Raw genomic sequence first — 19,086 nt, 5'->3', positions numbered from 1 at the left:
GATGCCGCCAACCCCTTACAGGAAGCCTGCTCCAGCCGCTACGCCTCGCCGGACCCGCTCCGCGGGTCCCGCTTTGCGGTTTTTGCAGTGGACCTTAGCCGAGATAAGGGGGGCTAACTTGGACTGACCGGCAGGGCTGCGAGCGATTGCGGAGGACTCCGAGGACCAGGAGTCCCCGCGCGCCCTTGACCAGCTGGGCTGCTCTCCCTGCCGGCCCCGCCCACATCTCCGCAGCGCCAAAAAGCTCTGTTTCCAGGGATTCAGTGGATTTGAACCACAAACGCCGAGCTCTTCCAGGACGCCGCCAACCCCTTACAGGAAGCCTGCTCCAGCCGCTACGCCTCGCCGGACCCGCTCCGCGGGTCCCGCTTTGCGGTTTTGCAGTGGACCTTAGCCGAGATAAGGGGGGCTAACTTGGACTGACCGGCAGGGCTGCGAGCGATTGCGGAGGACTCCGAGTACCAGGAGTCCCCGCACGCCCTTGACCAGCTGGGCTGCTCTCCCTGCCGGCCCCGCCCTCCCGGTGCCCAATTGGACAGCTACATAGAGGAAGCACCGTTCCCGCTGCGCGGGAGCGCGCGGGAGGGCGCCGGGAGAAGTCCGGGACAAGGGCGGGACCGTCTGTGGCCGTCCGGGGCCGAAGGAGGCCGGGCTGGGCTAGGTCACTGACATTTGCATTTATTCACTGTCCACTGTTTTACAGGTTTGCAGTATTGTACTAAGAGTGTTATCTGTGCCAGCTAGTACACTTAGCCTAGTTTAGTTATGAGTCATTCCCCCCTCCCAGGCGTGGGTGTTTCTGTACTCGGCCCACTTGATAGATTTTTTAAGAAAACTACCAAGGAAGTAGATATGGAACTTCTCCTTGCTGAGAAAAGAGCTGAGCGCCGACGCTCAATTGAGCATCTAAAGAAAATTCCGTTGCCTACCCTATTAGATCCAAACTACACCCAAGAAACGGCTGCCCAAGGGCTGAGCTCTATTGAAGATGATGTAACTGACATTGATCAAATCCCCAGTATATTCAGGTTCCCAATTATTTCCCCTCCATGTGCCAGTGTTACCAGCGAAGGCCATATAGATTGTCCCCCTATTGATCACTCTAGCCTCAATGATTTAAACACCCCTGTTGTCCAGATTATGGAATCTAATTCTCATCCAACGCCGACCAACCGGTCATTAGACTGTGCAGATCCTGGCGAGAATCTGTCACCAACCAGTGTTTGTGACGCTGGAGTTAAGTCTGCAAAGGCCAAGAGGGCTGTGCGTTCCCCACCTAGGAAAAAAAGGAGAAAGGGAGGGGTAAAAAGGAAAGGCCCAAGTCGACAATCACCTCTCCCGTCCCTACCCAATCCAAACACTGAGCTACTGGTTGCACCCAATGCTGAGACACCGTTGGTTGACTTACACGATTTGGTTACCCCTGGGACTGTCATTGAAGGGTTTAATGAGGTGTCTTATGCCATCCTAGAGAAGCTTATTAAATCATATATGTTACCATTGTTGGAGCATGTAAGGATAATGGGCGACAAAATGGATCGCCTATTGGCGTCTGTTGAGCTAACACATCCCCCTAGCTCAAACAAGGAATCTGGACCATCTATTAAACCACATGGTACAACCCTTGTTGCTGGCAATACAAATACTATCTCTAGCCAACAACCTAAAAATACAAATAATATAGGCACTACCTCCGTTAAAACATCGGCCTTGGCTGCTAAACCCCCCCCGAGCAGCTAGCTCTGCCAAAGCGAACCCTGTGGTGGTTACCAACAAATCACATACTAAGGGAGTAATGCCACAGGTAAAGAATGGGGTGGGTAAATCCGTTAACATTAAAAACAACAAATCCCTACCACGTAGGAACAATGTGGATTTGCCACCGGATTCAATGAACTATGTAATTGTAATGACGGGTGTGCCACCAATTTCAGAGGGGGATCAGGAAAATAATGAAAGCTTAAAAAACAAAGTCATCTTCTGGCTGAAAACTAATAGACCCCTTCCTGTTCATCTTAATGGGGATATTGTTACGGTCAGAAGATGTAAGTGGGTGGGGGTACGCCCCAAGGATATAGAGGGGGATATAGTGATCATCAACTTTAGGGACCATAGAGTAGTATCCCATCTCTCAGATTGGTATGTGGGAAGTAACGAGGGAGGGATCTCCACGAGGAACCTCAGTTATTTTTATCCTGAGACCCTGATTAATCCAACTGATCAACCTCCTTCCAAAAATTTTAACAGTTACCTTAAATGGTCCAACTTCACTCCTAGTTTCTATGGACCACAATTCAACCCAGAGGCACGGTATCGCTCCTACGCACAATCTAGTTATAATAGTTCCTTACGAACACCGGGTTGGGCCAAGGTTAAGCCTCAGCCTTTTGGTCCCTCAGCCTTATCGGATCTTCCACTCCCTAACAAGCCTCTGTTCCCTCTGGCTCCCCCCACTCCAGCTTTTTTACATTTTCAACAGCCCCCAAGTTGCTACCCAGCTTGTAATTATTCAAATAAGTTTACTCAGCCTAACGAGCATTGGAACATCTCGCTGAGGAACCTCTATGACCCTCTATCAGGGCTGGCGTCTAATGATTGACCAGCTTTTCCAACAAAGGTCAATGAGTGTAACTTTGATTGTATGGGTGTCGGAGATGCCCTGGGCAATTCACTGTGTACTGTTAAAGGTTTTGAGGACCAGTTTGATCATTGTGTGAAAGGGTGCATGGTCTACTCAAGAGAGCCAGTTGTATTGGCTATGGTACCCACCTCAGCGTCCCCCAAGGACTACACCACTGAAAGTGTTAATTTTGAGCAATCACTCCGGTTGAGTCAATGTGTATGGCTATGGAAGGTACGAATTTTGTTGTCCCTGTGCATGAAGAATCCTTTCCCCAGACCATCGAATCCCACCCTCCAGACATAACCAAATCATGCGACCGAGCATGTACAAAGGGCACCATTTTGGGATGTTGGAATATAGCGGGAATTGAATCACGCATTTGGATTCCTGATTGGATTAATTTTATCTGCCGAGGCGATGTTTGGTCTTTTCAAGAAACCTGGGCAACCTCACCAGTGTTTCTATCAGGTTTCTTGAATTTTAACAAACCAGCCATCAGAAGTCATAGAGGCCGAGCTATGGGTGGCTTAACAATCTTGGTTCGCCAATTTGAAGGTGTGTCTGTCAAGGAAGTTTCTATTGACTGTCCAGATATATTGATAGTTAGTATCAAATCAAAAAGTGGGATGGATATACTGCTGATCAATGTATATGCTAGAGTTACCCTGGGTGGCAGAGTTTCAACCACCCTTCTCTGTTTGGATGATTTCTTAAGTACTACCTCAGTAGCTGGTCATGTGGTTGTTATGGGTGACCTCAACACTTGTTTTGAACCTTTGAGTACAGACGATGGTTTATTAACAGAGGCAGAGGATCTGGTTTGGGGGGTTCCTCAGCTAGACATAGCCCCGATTAATAAGTGGTCCCAAGCAGCTACATTTATTAAAGGTCTTTGTTTGAACCAGGGGTTACGTGCCCTTAACGGACGAGCAAGCTCAGACAGGATGGGTAAACATACATTCTCCAATGGTAGACATAGCAGTCGTATTGACTACATCCTAGTAGATATTAAACTGTGGCCTGTGGTATCGGACATGGAAGTTAAGCCACGTCCGGAAAGTGACCACGAACCTTTGGTGGCGGAACTAAAGGATTTTAGTTTTGTAGGGCCGGTGGAACGTCAGCTTAATTATGTACAGGAGGCTGTCGTACTTACAAATGACATGAGGAGGGTTCGATGGCCAAAGGTTCTGTGGATGTGGAAGCACGTAAAAAAATCAGAGCCCTGGTTTCCAACTCACTGGTAGAAATTGATAAGTGTGAAAACCAGGAAATGATCAACATAAACATTACAGGTATCCACGCTAGTTTGTTTTTGTCTCTTAAATCGCTGTTTATTAAGTATGTTGCCAACAAAGGTAGAAGGAAGGTTAGGAAACCCGCCAATTGGTTCAACGACGTTTGCCGACAGACCCATGCGGATCTGTTTAAAGCTTTAAAACTAAAGATCCCAGCCCTAATTAAAGCAAGTAGGAAGGCTTTCAATGATGCTAAACGCTCTGCTAAAGCCGCTTGGGATGACGAACGTTGGACATCATTGGCTGAGGCCTGTGGCTCTAGGAACCTACAGCAGTTTTGGCACCTTCTCAAATGGGGTTTGCCACAGGATGATCGCCCAAGCTCGGCATCTGTTGAACAACAGAAATGGGTGTGCCATTTTGAGGAACAATTTAGATGCCGTAGCAACACGCAGGATTCTATTAGTTGGCCACTATCGTTAGATTCACTTGTGTTCTCGGCTAGAGAAGTCGAAATAGTCTTGAAAGCCATCCCTAGGGGAAAAGCGCCTGGTCCTGACTGCATACCAGCGGACATATTCCAACAGGACCATGATCTTTGGGTACCATACATAGAGCAGTTGGTAAATGCACTGGCCATGGGTGCTAGGATACCTGACTCCTGGGCAGGCGCAGAAATCTTGCCTATTTTTAAGAAGGGTGATTGGTCGGTTCCATCCAACTACCGGCCGATCATTCTCATTGACGCGGTACAGAAGATCATAACCCGTCTCGTTCTCACCAGGATTCAGGCATGGATAGAGGAGTATAATATCCTTACTCCACTTCAAGCTGGGTTTAGACCTCACGTGAGTACCCTAGATCAGGCATTCCGTTTCATGCTCTTGCATTGGAAGACGGTCACCTTGGGTAAAGGCAACCTATACGCGGCCTTCGTGGATCTAAGGTCAGCATTTGACCTAGTCCCGAGGGCCGGGTTGTGGAAATGCTTACTAGATATGGGCATGCCCCCCAACTTAGTACGACTAATAGTGAATCTACATGCACATACCTTTGCTTTTGTGCGCTGGGGCAAACCGGGTGAGGTGACGGAGAATTTTTCAGTGGCCAAAGGTGTCAGGCAAGGATGCGTGCTGGCACCCACCCTGTTTTCTCTATATATAAATAGAGTTACTAAGTATTATGATAATTATCCCACGGATGCCCCACGTCTGGCTGGAATGAAAATCCCCTTGCTCATGTTCACTGACGATACACTTCTGATCTCTCAAACCAGACAGGGTTTGCAGAAAGCTCTGTCGAGGTTTGAGTGTTTCTGCAGCGAACATGAGCTAGAGGTGAACGTGTCTAAAGCCAAATTTATGGTTCTTAGAGGGCATAAACAAATTAATGCCAGGGTTACTATGGGGGAAACACCCCTGGAGCAGACAAAGCATTTCACCTACTTGGGAGTTACCTTTAGTGAGACATTGAGTTGGTCCCATCAGGTTGAGCTTATGACCTTGAAGCACCAGCAGCTGGGTGGGGCACTGATTAAAGAACATAAAGGCTCCTTTACCAGGCCAATGTCTCCGCTTATTAAGATATATGGCGGCAAGGTATTACCAGCAGTCCTATATGGGGCAGAACTATGGGGTGGTAGCAATTTGGACCCATTAAGATATGCTCAAAATAAATTCTTAAGAATGGCAACAGGTCTGCCTCAGTCATCACCATTGATTCCCCTTTTCTATGATTTAGGGTGCCAACCGGTGGAGGACCAAGCAAGACTTCGCCCCCTAACATTCTGGCGTCGTCTATGGACAACGCCGGAACTTCACTACTGTGCAAAAGCCTGCCTGGAGGTTAAAAATTGCTTCGGTGCCACTAACATAGGCTGGTTTAGAAACCTTAAGGCTACCCTATTAGCTCTGGGGTATGGAGACCTGTGGACCTCCCCCGAGACAGTTAACTTTCCATCTAAAAAGGATTTAAAACGGTGCTATTGGGATTGGGTGACTCACAATAGGCATTTGAAATTGTGCTCTAGTAGCCTTACTGGTCTGTTTATTGTTTATAAGGATACGTCCATTGTTGGAAAGGTATTGGGACATTATAACAAAGCCCATGGACCGCAAATTATTCCACCAATTCAGATGTGGTTCACTTCCTCTTGGGGATTTTTCTAAAAAGTGGGGAGCTGATAGGTCGGGGCACTGTCCCAAGTGCCAAGGAGTAGGGGAAAGCTTAAATCACTTTTTGTATGTGTGCCCATTATATACTGCCCCTAGAGCCAAATGGCTTAGGCCGGTATGTAGAAACCTAGGCACTAGAACGGCTGGTGAAGCAAGCAGAATTTTAAAAACCAACCTGGCCCCTGTAATTGTTGTGGGGGTTGCTCAATTTTTGGGGTGGGCCTGGCTGCTTAGAATTAGGTTTATTAAAAGCAATCAAACGGGGACTTAAAAGTAGTGATTGTTTATCAATTAGGCCCTGTTCTCTGACGAAACATGCATGTATTCGAGCGCTATTGTAAATTCTGTAAATATGCAACAGGAAGCTGATTAGCCTGCTAATGATTTAATACTTGTTTTAGATGTTTTATATGTATAAACTGTATTTTATGTCTTTTATGATGAACTAATTGAATAAAGACTTCTTGAATTGATCTGCTATTTGTCCTATTTACAATATGCATCCTTGAACGCAATCACACCGCTAGTTACCAGTGTGAGCAGTGTTGTGTTTAAAACCAGTTTCTTTGTATGTAAAGAACTGCATATCAAAGGCAATGTTTTGTACTAACTGCCCCAACCTTTTGTGCCAGGATAGATCCTCCTCCTCTGTCGCCAAGTCTCTAACCTGCACTCTCTGGTTATCCGGTCTCTGTCCTCCTCTTACCTCTTCACTCCTAAGATATCCTCTCTTTTCTCGCGACTGTTAATGTCTTATCCATTGCCTCTTTCATGCCCTCCTGGTTTACTACAGAGAAGCATGCTTGAATACAGCAGATGGACTGTAAACACACCTAGAACAATGGTTCTGGTGAAATGAGTAAGTGTTTACAGTCAGGGCACCGAATGTATAAAGAACCTTCGGCATCATTGCTATTTCCACTGCCTTCTTCGTCCCAGTCATTACTTATGAGTGTCGCCACTAGAATACATGTGTGCAGTGTGGCTCAGGGGTTAGAGGCGGGAGACCCGGAAGCTGAGATCGGCCCTGGACCAGGGTTCAATTCCCCGCCTCGGCGGGTCTTGGGCTCAAAAATTCCACGGACTCGATAATTCTCGCTCCGGTGCCTTCTCGACTCACGGGTTCACACTCTGCGACTCTGGGCAATAGCTTGCTTAATCTCCACAACGGCCCCTCGCGGCGGGATGCCTGGCTTTCACCTTGTGGATACCCTGCCGGGGTTATCTCACAGGGGAATACCAGGACGGCTTCCCTAAGCAAGTGCCGGGAAACCCACTGCGGGTAGCTGTGCGCTACTATAAAAGTAAAAATACACACACACACACACGTACACAAAGCTATTGCCTGTAAAGAGGTTTCTCTCTGCATATTAATGATAACCCTATCCTCCTGGATAAGACCTCCTCTGTGACCTTAGAAACTACCTGTAATATTAAGCGAATTACTAGACTAGCTATACAGTGCTGCATTTGGTGATGTTGGTTCTGGTAATTCCAGCAATATTGTGTGGAGGTCTGCTCTGACAACTATCAACAGAAATAACTCTGAACTTTGACAATAAGGCACTTACATTTAAGACCAGCTCAGGTGGAAGTAGTTGACTAATTATTGTACCTTGTTATTTAGCTTATTTCTGCTTCTGAGGGAACGGTCACCCGTGAAAGATACAGAGCATGGGTTGATAAACCTCAATACAAAAAACATATTAACCTTCATAGAAAATACAAATTTATAAAAAATTTAATCAAACGGCTTGTGGGTTTCCAAGAATCAATATCAAACAAATGCAATTTCAGGTCAGTTTTCAAAGCGCTACACACTGAAAGTCATATATGCTGACAGAGAATCTGAGCTGATAGTGAAGCGCCAAAGCATAGGCAGATATAGAAAGAGTGGATCTTGGGTTGTCCAGCCATCTCAGTTCTTCACTCTTCTAGGCACTCTGATATTCTGCAACCTGGAGCCCACCTGCAAAGCAATCTCGCTTCATTAGGAGTTCAGTTTGTTAGGGATCACACTGCAATGCTAGATCAGATCCTCTGGTTGGTCAAACTGTACTATGGAATTTGAGAAGGCGTGCAACATCTGGGAAAATTAGAGGGGCTAGATGTTCACTTTCCTCTTGCCTGATCGTTCAGAGTGCAAGATGAACATTCCTACAGTGTCAGTAATCACAACTGCCTCACCTGTAGGAGAGTCTCATTGCATGTAAACCAATACATATATATTAGTTGTTGATTGAACAGGCTCCTTCCTGAACACTCAACTTCACAGTTGCCTCAACTCATGTGTAGGAAGGTGGATACCTGACTATGGTTGCCCCCAACTTTTTGCCTGGTGTTTTGCTGGTTTTCCGACTTAGTTGGCCAGGGACCCTGCCAATCAGGACCCCAGGCCTACTGCTCTCTCTCTAAAATGGATTCCATGTACCTTAGGTACATTTCCAATTGGTACTGGGCCACCTTATCAGACCCTGTAACTCAGGGCATAGGTGTACCCAGGGCCTACCAGGGGCTGAAGCATGTATTATGCCACCTCTGGCTGGCCATCTAAATCTGACACAACTGGCTGCACGGCAGCTGGGGCAAGGTGGTGTAATCACCCTTTGCTTTAGATATAGTATACCTATATCTAACCCTAAAATGGACACAGATTCCTATCAGTCACTCCTATGGCAGGCCTTGACAATCCTGAAGGCAGAGTGCTTGGAATCGTGTGAGATGGTGCTCTGGCATGAGCTGAGCCCGTTTGCAGCTTGCGGAACCAAGTCCTAATAGCTGTTCCATGATAACGCATACCATAATCAATCAATCAATCAATCAATCAGTGACACTTATAAAGCGCGCTACATACCCGTAGGGTCTCAAGGCGCTGGGGAGGGGGGGTGCCGCTACTGCTCGAACAGCCAGGTCTTCAGCTTCTTCCTGAAGGAGAGGTGGTCTTGGGTCAGGCGCAGGTCGGACGGGAGGGAGTTCCAGGTCTTGGCGGCCAGGTAGGAGAAGGACCTTCCTCCTGTAGTCGCTCTTCGGATGCGGGGGACGGCGGCGAGGGCGTGGTTGGCTGATCGGAGGTGGCGTTTGGGCGCGTAGAAGTTGACTCGGCTGTTGAGGTAGCTCGGGCCTTGGTCGTGTAGGGCTTTGTGTGCGTGGGTGAGGAGGCGGAAGGTTATTCTCTTGTTGATGGGGAGCCAGTGAAGGTCTCTCAGATGTCCGGAGATGTGGCTGGATCGTGGGATGTCGAGGATGAGTCTGGCTGAGGCGTTTTGGATCCGCTGGAGTCTCTTCTGGAGCTTGGCGGTGGTCCCGGCGTAGAGGGCGTTGCCGTAGTCCAGTCGGCTGGTGACGAGGGCCTGGGTGACGGTCTTCCTGGTCTCTGAGGGGATCCACCAGAAGATCTTCCGTAGCATGCGTAGGATGTTGAAGCACGCCGAGGAGACGCTGTTGACTTGCCTGGTCATGGAGAGGGAGGAGTCCAGGATGAAGCCCAGGTTTCGTGCATGGTCTGTCGGTTTGGGTGCGGTGCCCAGGGCGGGAGGCCACCAGGAGTCGTCCCAGGCGGAGGGTGAAGAGCCCAGGATGAGGACCTCCGTCTTGTCCGAGTTCAGTTTCAGGCGGCTGGTCATCATCCACTCGGCTACCTCTTTCATCCCTTCGTGCAGGTTGGCTCTGGCGGCGGCGGGGTTGTTGGTCAGGGAGAGGATCAGCTGGGTGTCGTCGGCGTAGGAGATGATGCTGAGGTGGTGTTTGCGTACGATGGCCGCGAGGGGGCTCATGTAGACGTTGAAGAGGGTGGGGCTCAGTGATGATCCTTGGGGGACGCCGCAGATGACTTCAGAGGCCTCTGACTTGTACGGTGGTAGGCGGACTCGCTGTGTTCTTCCGTCGAGGAAGGAGATGATCCATTCCAGCGCCTTGTCCTGGATACCGATGTTGCTGAGGCGCCGTGTTAGGGTGCGGTGGCAGACCGTGTCGAATGCCGCGGAGAGGTCTAGGAGGATGAGGGCCGCTGTTTCTCCATTGTCCATCAGGGCTCGGATGTCATCGGTGGCGGCGATGAGGGCGGTCTCGGTGCTGTGTTTGGCTCGGAAGCCGGACTGTGAGGGGTCGAGGGATCCGTTCGTCTCGAGGAAGGCGGCCATCTGCTTGTTGACGGTCTTCTCGATGACTTTGGCTGGAAACGGGAGGAGCGAGATGGGGCGGTAATTCTTGAGGTCGGTGGGGTCTGCTGTTGGTTTCTTGAGTAGAGCGCTGAGTTCGGCGTGTTTCCAGCTTTCGGGGAAGATGGCGGTGTCGAAGGATGTGTTGATGATGTCTCGCAGGTGGGGTGCGATGACAGCGTCGGCCTTGTTGAAGACGTGGTGAGGGCAGGGGTCGGTTGGTGATCCGGAGTGGATGGAGTTCATCGTGCGGATGGTGTCTTCTGTGCTGATCGGGGTCCAGGCGTGGAGGGTGGTGGTGGGGGGGGGTGGCAGGTCGGTCGTGGTGTGCGTTGGTTGGTTGTTGAAACTGCTGTGTATGTCCGTGATCTTGTTGTGGAAGTATGAGGCGAGGGAGTTGCAGAGGTCTTGCGATGGGGTGATGTCGTTGTTTCCTGCGCTGGGGTTGGAAAGCTCTTTCACGATGTTGAAGAGTTCCTTGCTGTTGTGTGCGTTGTTGTCCAACCGGTCCTTGAATGCTGTTCTCTTGGCGGCGCGGATCAGCTGGTGGTGTTTCCGGGTGGCCAGTTTGTAGGAGGTCCTGTTGTCCGGTGTCGGGTTCCTTTTCCAGACTTTCTCGAGGGCTCGGCAGTTCTTCTTGGAGCTCTTGAGTTCGTCGGTGAACCATGGGGCCTTCTTGCTGCCGGGTCTGCTGGGCGGGGTCCTCAGCGGGGCGAGTTCGTCTGCGCAGTTGCTGATCCACTTCGTGATGTTATCGGCGGCCTGGCTGGGGTTCGCTGAGCTGGCAGGAGGGTGTTGGCTCAGGGAGGTGGCGAGCTGGTCTGCTGTGATCTTGTTCCAGCTTCTGCGGGCGGGACTCTTAAGTGCATTATAATCCTCGCGGTTAAATGCTATCTTTGGTATCGCTTTATCAAAACATGTCGAGTAAGGTGTCATACGAATTGGAATACTAACCCCTCGCCAATTCTGGCGACGGGGTTAGCATTCCACCCTTCTAGAGGGACACGACATGTATGTAACTGTGAACCCCGGTTAAAGTTAACTCAAGCCTCAGCATCACAAAATGGATGCTGCCACCGCAGACACGAGTCTGACCCCCTGCAGCTGGGAGTCCTTCCAGCGAGGGGGAACTTGGACAAAGGGTTTCCTGTCAGGGGCGGTGCCAGCACCATCCCAGACAGGGTTTTGTGTATCCTGGGTAGGCAGGGCTTTACAGGAAGGTGACTGCAAGTGGCACCCCGGTGCTCACTACGCATCTGCCGGCTAGAACCAGTTCCAGGGGCACACCAGCCCCTGAGCTGGGGAAAGTCTGGCATGGGAGAGGGGTGTAACCACCCCCCTTCCTGGTCCCACCCCTAGGGCAGGACCTAGTCGCGTACCCACCCCTTTCTTTAGGATAAAGGCAGGAGCAGGGACCCTTCCAGATCAGATCATCTTTGAATCAAGAAACTACTTTCTACGAAAGAAACTCTCGACTTCTTCTCAAGATTTCTCCCTTGTGGCTAAGGAGTAGTCACCCTGCTTCCGCAGGCACCATCTAAGAACTCTGCGGTTTGCTGCACGTCCTTCCTCCGGAATCCGACTGACCAGCTCGACGAGACCCGGCTTCCCTGGCACCTCTGACCTCTACCTACCTCTACAGCTAAGCTGAGAACTGTTAGTGCGACGAGACCTCGAGGGACCGGCCATCATCAGAACTGCACGACTTCTATCCAGCACGACCGCCGAGGGATCCTCTGGTGAGTGCTTTGGGGTCCGAGAAGCCCCGACCCTGAGCAGCTCCAGCACCGAAGTCCAGCCCCCCAGCATGCACGAGATGTGCGTGGGGCCCTTCTGCTTTTTGGCTGCTCACCGCGTTGTCTGGCTACTAGCCCGCTGGCTTGTGGCCTTCCCGACGACGACCGAAGACATCACCACTGCTAGTCTGGTTGCTCCAGACTGGCCCTTGCTCCCTTCCAAAAGAGGAGCACCCCGGACCCCAGAGGTAGTCAGGCCTAGCCTGGCAGAGCCCCTGATGACAGTGGACCCTTCCCAGGTGGGACCCACTCTGGAGCAGGTAGCCTGCACCTCTCTACCCTGCCTCAGTCAGTCCAGGGCTGTAGAGGTCAGAAAGCCAGTGGTGGACCCCAAAGGGCCCCCTGTCCAAAAATCCCCAATCAGCAGATTAGGATCACTGAAGCTAGTAGTCCTAGCCAAGTGAAAATAAAACAAACTCCTGAGGGATCCCCCTTGAACTCCGTTAGGGAACTCCCACAGCTGGACACTGCTGGGCACAGCCAAACCTGGGGCCTAAAAACCCCAAACCTGACCTGTCCCTCCAGTAAGCCAAACAGAGGGACTCAGCCTCCAGCTTTAGGTAGCCAGAGGTTGACCCTGAGAGCTCATAGCAACTCAGTACTGGAAAGAAAGGCACATATGGTGGATAGTGATTGGAGGAAGTTGAGCCCAACAGTAGTGGAGTCTCACTTCAGTACTCCATTCCCACACCAGCCTTTTACTTTGCCAAAGCACACCACAGGTAGTGATTCCCTATGGTGGAGACCCTCAGATACCCTTAGGGTGAGGGGTTGCTTAGTGGACCATGATACAGGGGGTAACCATGCCAGTGCATGTACCACCTCATATGGCCAATCAGGCAATATAGGCTTACCTGGTCAAGGATAGCCTTATCTCCTTTCGTTTGGGGGGGGGGGTTGTTTAGGAAGGTGGATACCTGACTATGGTTGCCCCCAACTTTTTGCCTGGTGTTTTGCTGGTTTTCCGACTTAGTTGGCCTGGGACCCTGCCAATCAGGACCCCAGGCCTACTGCTCTCTCTCTAAAATGGATTCCATGTACCTTAGGTACATTTCCAATTGGTACTGGGCCACCTTATCAGACCCTGTAACTCAGGGCATAGGTGTACCCAGGGCCCACCAGGGGCTGAAGCATGTATTATGCCACCCCTGGCTGGCCATCTAAATCTGACACAACTGGCTGCACGACAGCTGGGGCAAGGTGGTGTAATCACCCTTTGCTTTAGATATAGTATACCTATATCTAACCCTAAAATGGACACACAGATTCCTATCAGTCACTCCTATGGCAGGCCTTGACAATCCTGAAGGCAGAGTGCTTGGAATCGTGTGAGATGGTGCTCTGGCATGAGCTGAGCCCATTTGCAGTTTGCGGAACCAAGTCCTAATAGCTATTCCATGATAACGCATACCATATACTCTTAAGTGCATTATAATCCTTGCGGTTAAATGCTATCTTTGGTATCGCTTTATCAAAACATGTCGAGTAAGGTGTCATACGAATTGGAATACTAACCCCTCGCCAATTCTGGCGACGGGGTTAGTATTCCACCCTTCTAGAGGGACACGACATGTATGTAACTGTGAACCCCGGTTAAAGTTAACTCAAGCCTCAGCATCACAAAATGGATGCTGCCACCGCAGACACGAGTCTGACCCCCTGCAGCTGGGAGTCCTTCCAGCGAGGGGAGCTTGGACAAAGGGTTTCCTGTCAGGGGCGGTGCCAGCACCATCCCAGACAGGGTTTTGTATATCCTGGGTAGGCAGGGCTTTACAGGAAGGTGACTGCAAGTGGCACCCCGGTGCTCACTATGCATCTGCCAGCTAGAACCAGTTCCAGGGGCACACCAGCCCCTGAGCTGGGGAAAGTCCGGCATGGGAGAGGGGTGTAACCACCCCCCTTCCTGGTCCCACCCCTAGGGCAGGACCTAGTCGCGTACCCACCCCTTTCTTTAGGATAAAGGCAGGAGCAGGGACCCTTCCAGATCAGATCATCTTTGAATCAAGAAACTACTTTCTACGAAAGGAACTCTCAACTTCTTCTCAAGATTTCTCCCTAGTGGCTAAGGAGTAGTCACCCTGCATCCGCAGGGACCATCTAAGAACTCTGCGGTTTGCTGCACGTCCTTCCTCCGGAATCCGACCGACCAGCTCGACGAGACCCGGTTTCCCTAGCACCTCTGACCTCTACCTACCTCTACAGCTAAGCTGAGAACCGTAGGTGCGACGAGACCTCGAGGGACCGGCCATCATCAGAACTGCACGACTTCTATCCAGCACGACCGCCGAGGGATCCTCTGGTGAGTGCTTTGTGGTCCGAGAAGCCCCGACCCTGAGCAGCTCCAGCACCGAAGTCCAGCCCCCCAGCATCCACGAGATCTGCGTGGGGCCCTTCTGCTTTTTGGCTGCTCACCGCGTTGTCTGGCTACTAGCCCGCTGGCTTGTGGCCTTCCCGGCGACGACCGACTACATCACCACTGCTAGTCTGGTTGCTCCAGACTGGCCCTTGCTCCCTTCCAAAAGAGGAGCACCCCGACCCTCCTGGTCGACTCCAGACGCCATTTTAGGTCCACCGCGTGGGCTTGAATTTGCCAAGACTTGTTGCCCCAATCCTGGGTCCAGCGACGTCGACAGCATCAACCATCGTGGGACAGCTCGCACCTCCATCCTGGTCGCCGACAACGCCTCCTGGTCCGTGAGACTGCAGAGCCCAGCGTCGCCCACTCACCTGGTCGAGGTGACTACCATCCGGTGCCATCCTGGTGCCATCTGATCACTGGCAAGTGGTTAAGAACTTGGTCCCCTCTGCTTTCAGGTGTCATCCATCTTCGATCCAGGCTTGGATCACTTCGAACAATCTTCACTGGTCGCCTGCCAGCAACTCTTTCTTCAGGCTCCTGGTTCGTCAACGAGGATTCCCGACGTCTTTTCAGACCTATGCAGCCGCAGCCCCTGGGCTAGGTAACTTCGGCATTTCGGTGCCCCAGCATAGCCTCACTATCCAAGGGTCCAGATCCACTGTCGTTTTCGACCTAGCTTATCGGGTTCGCCCGAGAACACTAACTTTGCTTTTACTAGCTCCCATAGACTTTGTCCCGCATCCCGTGTGAGAGTGCACACTCTGCACCCGAGTCCCCTAGGCCTCCTAGTAGTAATTTGAAGGTTCAGTAACGTAGTCCTAGCGATTCCAAAGCCTATTAGTCCAGTACTTACCTGCTAGTAATTTCGCATTCCACTTCCATAGTATATGGTTTTCCGTGCCCCTCGGGCATTTGTGTAAATTGTGCAACTTAAAGTATTTTCGTAAGAGTTTTGTTGTGTGCTTAGTACCCTGTCCTCATAAAGAGTACAGGGCTGTTGGGATCTAAATAAATACACTGTTTATTTTCATAACACTTGTGTGGTGTCCTTTCACTTGGTGTTCAAGGGGTATATGTGATGGTATAACAGCTGGCTTAACACGCCCTCTAGAGTTTAGCCCGAAGACTGCTCTTGTCCATGCTACTAGGATAGCTGGTCTATCGGTTGACTTACAACCAATCATCAATAAGGGTTGTTTGGACTGATACATAGTGATCACTAGAATATTGAGCACTGCATATCAGGCCAACTTCTCACATCTCATGTACTATGTCTTTAAAATTACCAATATTTAGTGTTTTTTCCATTAATATGGTTTTATTAAGATTTTGTGGAGCTTAACCAAAAAAGTAAATGGGCAAAGCAAATAAAGCAACTATACAGTCAAGCGTGGAGCCTACGAGCACAGGTGGAAGTTGGTGCACGAGTAGAAAAAGAGCTAGTGCCCACATGAACAGGTGGAAGCTAGACCTCCTGTGCATAGTTGGCAGCTATACCCACTATGCAGAGCTGAAGGTTACAACCCCATGCAAAGGTGCAGGTTAAGAATTCAAGCACAGGTGGATAGTGGAAACTCCTGGTGGTGACGGAGTCCTTGGAGCCTACTATTGCTCCGGTTGACGCCCCTGCTGCTGCCGGTATGAGAGAGGAGCCGCGCTGACCCTGGTGGGACTGCAAGTCCCAGGGTACACAGCGCTGATGACAATTGACCACAGCTGAAGGGGGACGAGTGCAGTGATCACAAAACTGCCTCAGCCTCTCTGCGACGCAGGACACGCTTGTTTTTGCCTTGTTGGGGGAAGAGTCCTTCCTGGTTGGTATCCTGGTGGTGACGGAGTCCTTGGAGCCTACTATTGCTCCGGTTGATGCCCCTGCTGCTGCCGGTACCTGAGAGAAGCCGCGCTGACCCTGGTGGGACTGCAAGTCCCAGGGTACACAGCGCTGATGACAATCGCCCACAGCTGAAGGGGGAGGAGTGTAGTGATCACAAAATTGCCTCAGCCTCTCCGCGGCTTGGGACGCGCTTGTTTTTGCCATGTTGGGGGAAAGAGTCCTTCCTGGGTTGTATTCTGGTGGTGACGGAGTCCTTGGAGCCTACTATTGCTCCGGTTGACGCCCCTGCTGCTGCCGGTATCTGAGAGGAGTCGCGCTGACCCTGGTGGGACTGCAAGTCCCAGGGTACACAGCGCTGATGACAATCGCCCACAGCTGAAGGGGGAGGAGTGTAGTGATCACAAAGCTGCCTCAGCCTCCCCGCGGCGCGGGCCAAGGGCGGGTCCGTCCTTGCCCGTCATAGACCGGGCCGCCCCCCCCCCCTGACATTTAGGTATTGTGTTGTGTTACACGCTTCCCGACAATGGTAAAGAAGAAAATCACCAGATCTAAACCAAATGGAGGGGTAGGGGCCACTCTTGACTCTTATTTAGTGAGATCAGCCAGTATGCTAACCCAGGAGATTGAAAGAACTGAAAGGCGTCTTTCTTTGGACTCAGGGCATTCTATTACTGCTATTGTACAGGACATTCCAGAAGACTCTGTCTCACAGCCATTAACATTAACTCCAGGGGTACCACGGGATCTGATAGGTTTGGAACCAATGCCTCTCCCTTCTACAATCTGTCATGATCAGCCCCAAAATGCTTCTGCATTAGGTCTTACTGAAGTTGCTTCATCTTATGTTTCCTCGCTGCTTCGTCAGATTTCAAAGAGGTGTACTAGAGGTGGTGGACTGGTACCTCCTACTAAAGCTAAGCAGCAGAAAGTGGTAAGGAACCCAAAATCAAAGCCCAAATTGATTAAACAAATTGGCCTTAATAATCAGTCATCTATGGAGGACTTATCCATCTCTCTTTGGGCAACCTTAACGGAGAGCAGACTAACTTCTATTGAGGAAAGGGTTACTGTACTCGAGCAAACTAGTGGCTCGGTTCTCTCAAATGTTCAATCTTTAATTATATCCCCAGCACAACAGGAGCACCCTGGTCAGATAGCTATGCCGAAGGGCCGACATATGCAGGTGTCTCTCCCCAAGGGTGTAGTTCATCTTCCCCTTGTTTTGGATGGACCACCCATCCATGATGTAGCCCCAAATAGCGTTATCCTTAATTCTAATAATATGCACGCAAATAAACAAAAAGGTAACTCCTCTTCCACCCTTCCTATTCCCTCCTCAAAATCACAAAAACTCCAGCAAGAGAAAGGGTCCTTTCATTTCGTTCCAGAGGCCATTCCATTGGTTCTTGGATATTTTTGGATATTTGGAGTGATATTTATAAAGCGCAAGCGGTCGCTCCGGAAGGAGCATCATGGCGCTGAAGATCCTGATTCCAGTCACAGAGTGGAGTGGGGGAGGCTAAATGGCAGCTTTGGACCAGTCGTCGGGAAGCGTGAAGATCCAGGTTTTGAGCAGCTTCCGGAATGGTTTCTCCGCTGTTTGAAACCTGAGATGCCTTGGCATACTATTCCAGGCTTTAATGGCTAAGTTGCTTAGAGTTTTGCCGCCTTTGGATTTCAGGTTGAATTTAGACACGGTCATGAGGTTGTCTTGTGCAGATCTTAGGGAGCGGCACGGAGTATAATGGGGGAAGCGTTTGGTTAAGTAGGAAGGACCGGTTTTGTTGAAGGCTCGGAAAGCTACGATGAGAATTTTAAAGAGGATTCTCTTGTGTAGGGGGAGCCAGTGCAGGGACTTAAGGGCTGCAGAGATGGAAGATTTTCGTGGAAGTTTCAGGACAAGCCGGGCGGCAGTGTGCAAGACACTTTGTAATTTGGCGAGGGTCGATTTTTTGGTCCCTGCCATGAGTCCGTTGCAGTAGTCAACACGGGACAGAATGAGGGCTACCGCTACCGTTTTTCTTGATTCGAGCGGGAGGAAGTCGAAGAATTTCCTTAATGACTTGATTATGCCGAAGCATTTACCTGCCGTATTCGAAGCGTGGAGGTCGAAGGATAGCTCGGAGTCGAAGAGGACACCGAGGTTCCTGGCTGATGAAACGGTTTGGGGAGGGGCAGCAGAGTTGTCCGGCCACCACAGGGCAGGGCAGAAGGATGCATTTTTTCCGATGGGAAGAATCTCGGTTTTGTTCGAGTTGCAGCGCAAGTGATTGGTGTCCATCCATTGGAAGACTGCTGTAAGGCAGTGTTTCAGGTTGAGCTCAGCCGTGTTGGTATTTTCATCAAGGGGGATGATCAGCTGAGTATCGTCGGCATAAGAAGTGACAGTTATGCCGAACGATTCTATGAGGGTAAGGAGAGGGATAAGATAGATATTGAAGAGGAGGGGACTCAAGATGGAACCTTGGGGAACGCCGCAGAACACCTTTTTCTCCTTGGAGTGATAAGGGCCAAGTGAGACGGTTTGGAACCTGTCACTGAGGAAAGAACTGATCCAAGATAGGGCAGAGTTGGTAATACCTTTGATCTTGAAGGATTTTGATTGTTTCGGTCAGCTCGATCAGGGCCGTCTCAGTGGAATGTTTCGGCCGGAAACCGGATTGTTGGGGGTGAAGTAAATTATTTGAGTCCAGAAAGGTCTTGAGCTCCCTGTGGACCAGCTGTTCCGTTATTTTACCTAGTGCAGGTAGGAGGGTGATCGGACGAAGGTTAGTCAGGTCAGAGGGGGGTTTATTCGACTTTTTCAAGAGCGGCTTGACCACCCCTTGTTTCCAAGAGCATGGGACTGAACCAGATGAGAGAGATTGGTTGATTATGGTGTTAATGGAGGGGTTGATTTCGTCGA

The sequence above is a fragment of the Lissotriton vulgaris genome, chromosome 6 (genome assembly GCF_964263255.1).
Source record: "Lissotriton vulgaris chromosome 6, aLisVul1.2, whole genome shotgun sequence".
Taxonomy (NCBI): Eukaryota; Metazoa; Chordata; class Amphibia; order Caudata; family Salamandridae; genus Lissotriton; species Lissotriton vulgaris.
Note: the sequence above shows the minus strand (reverse complement) of the source record.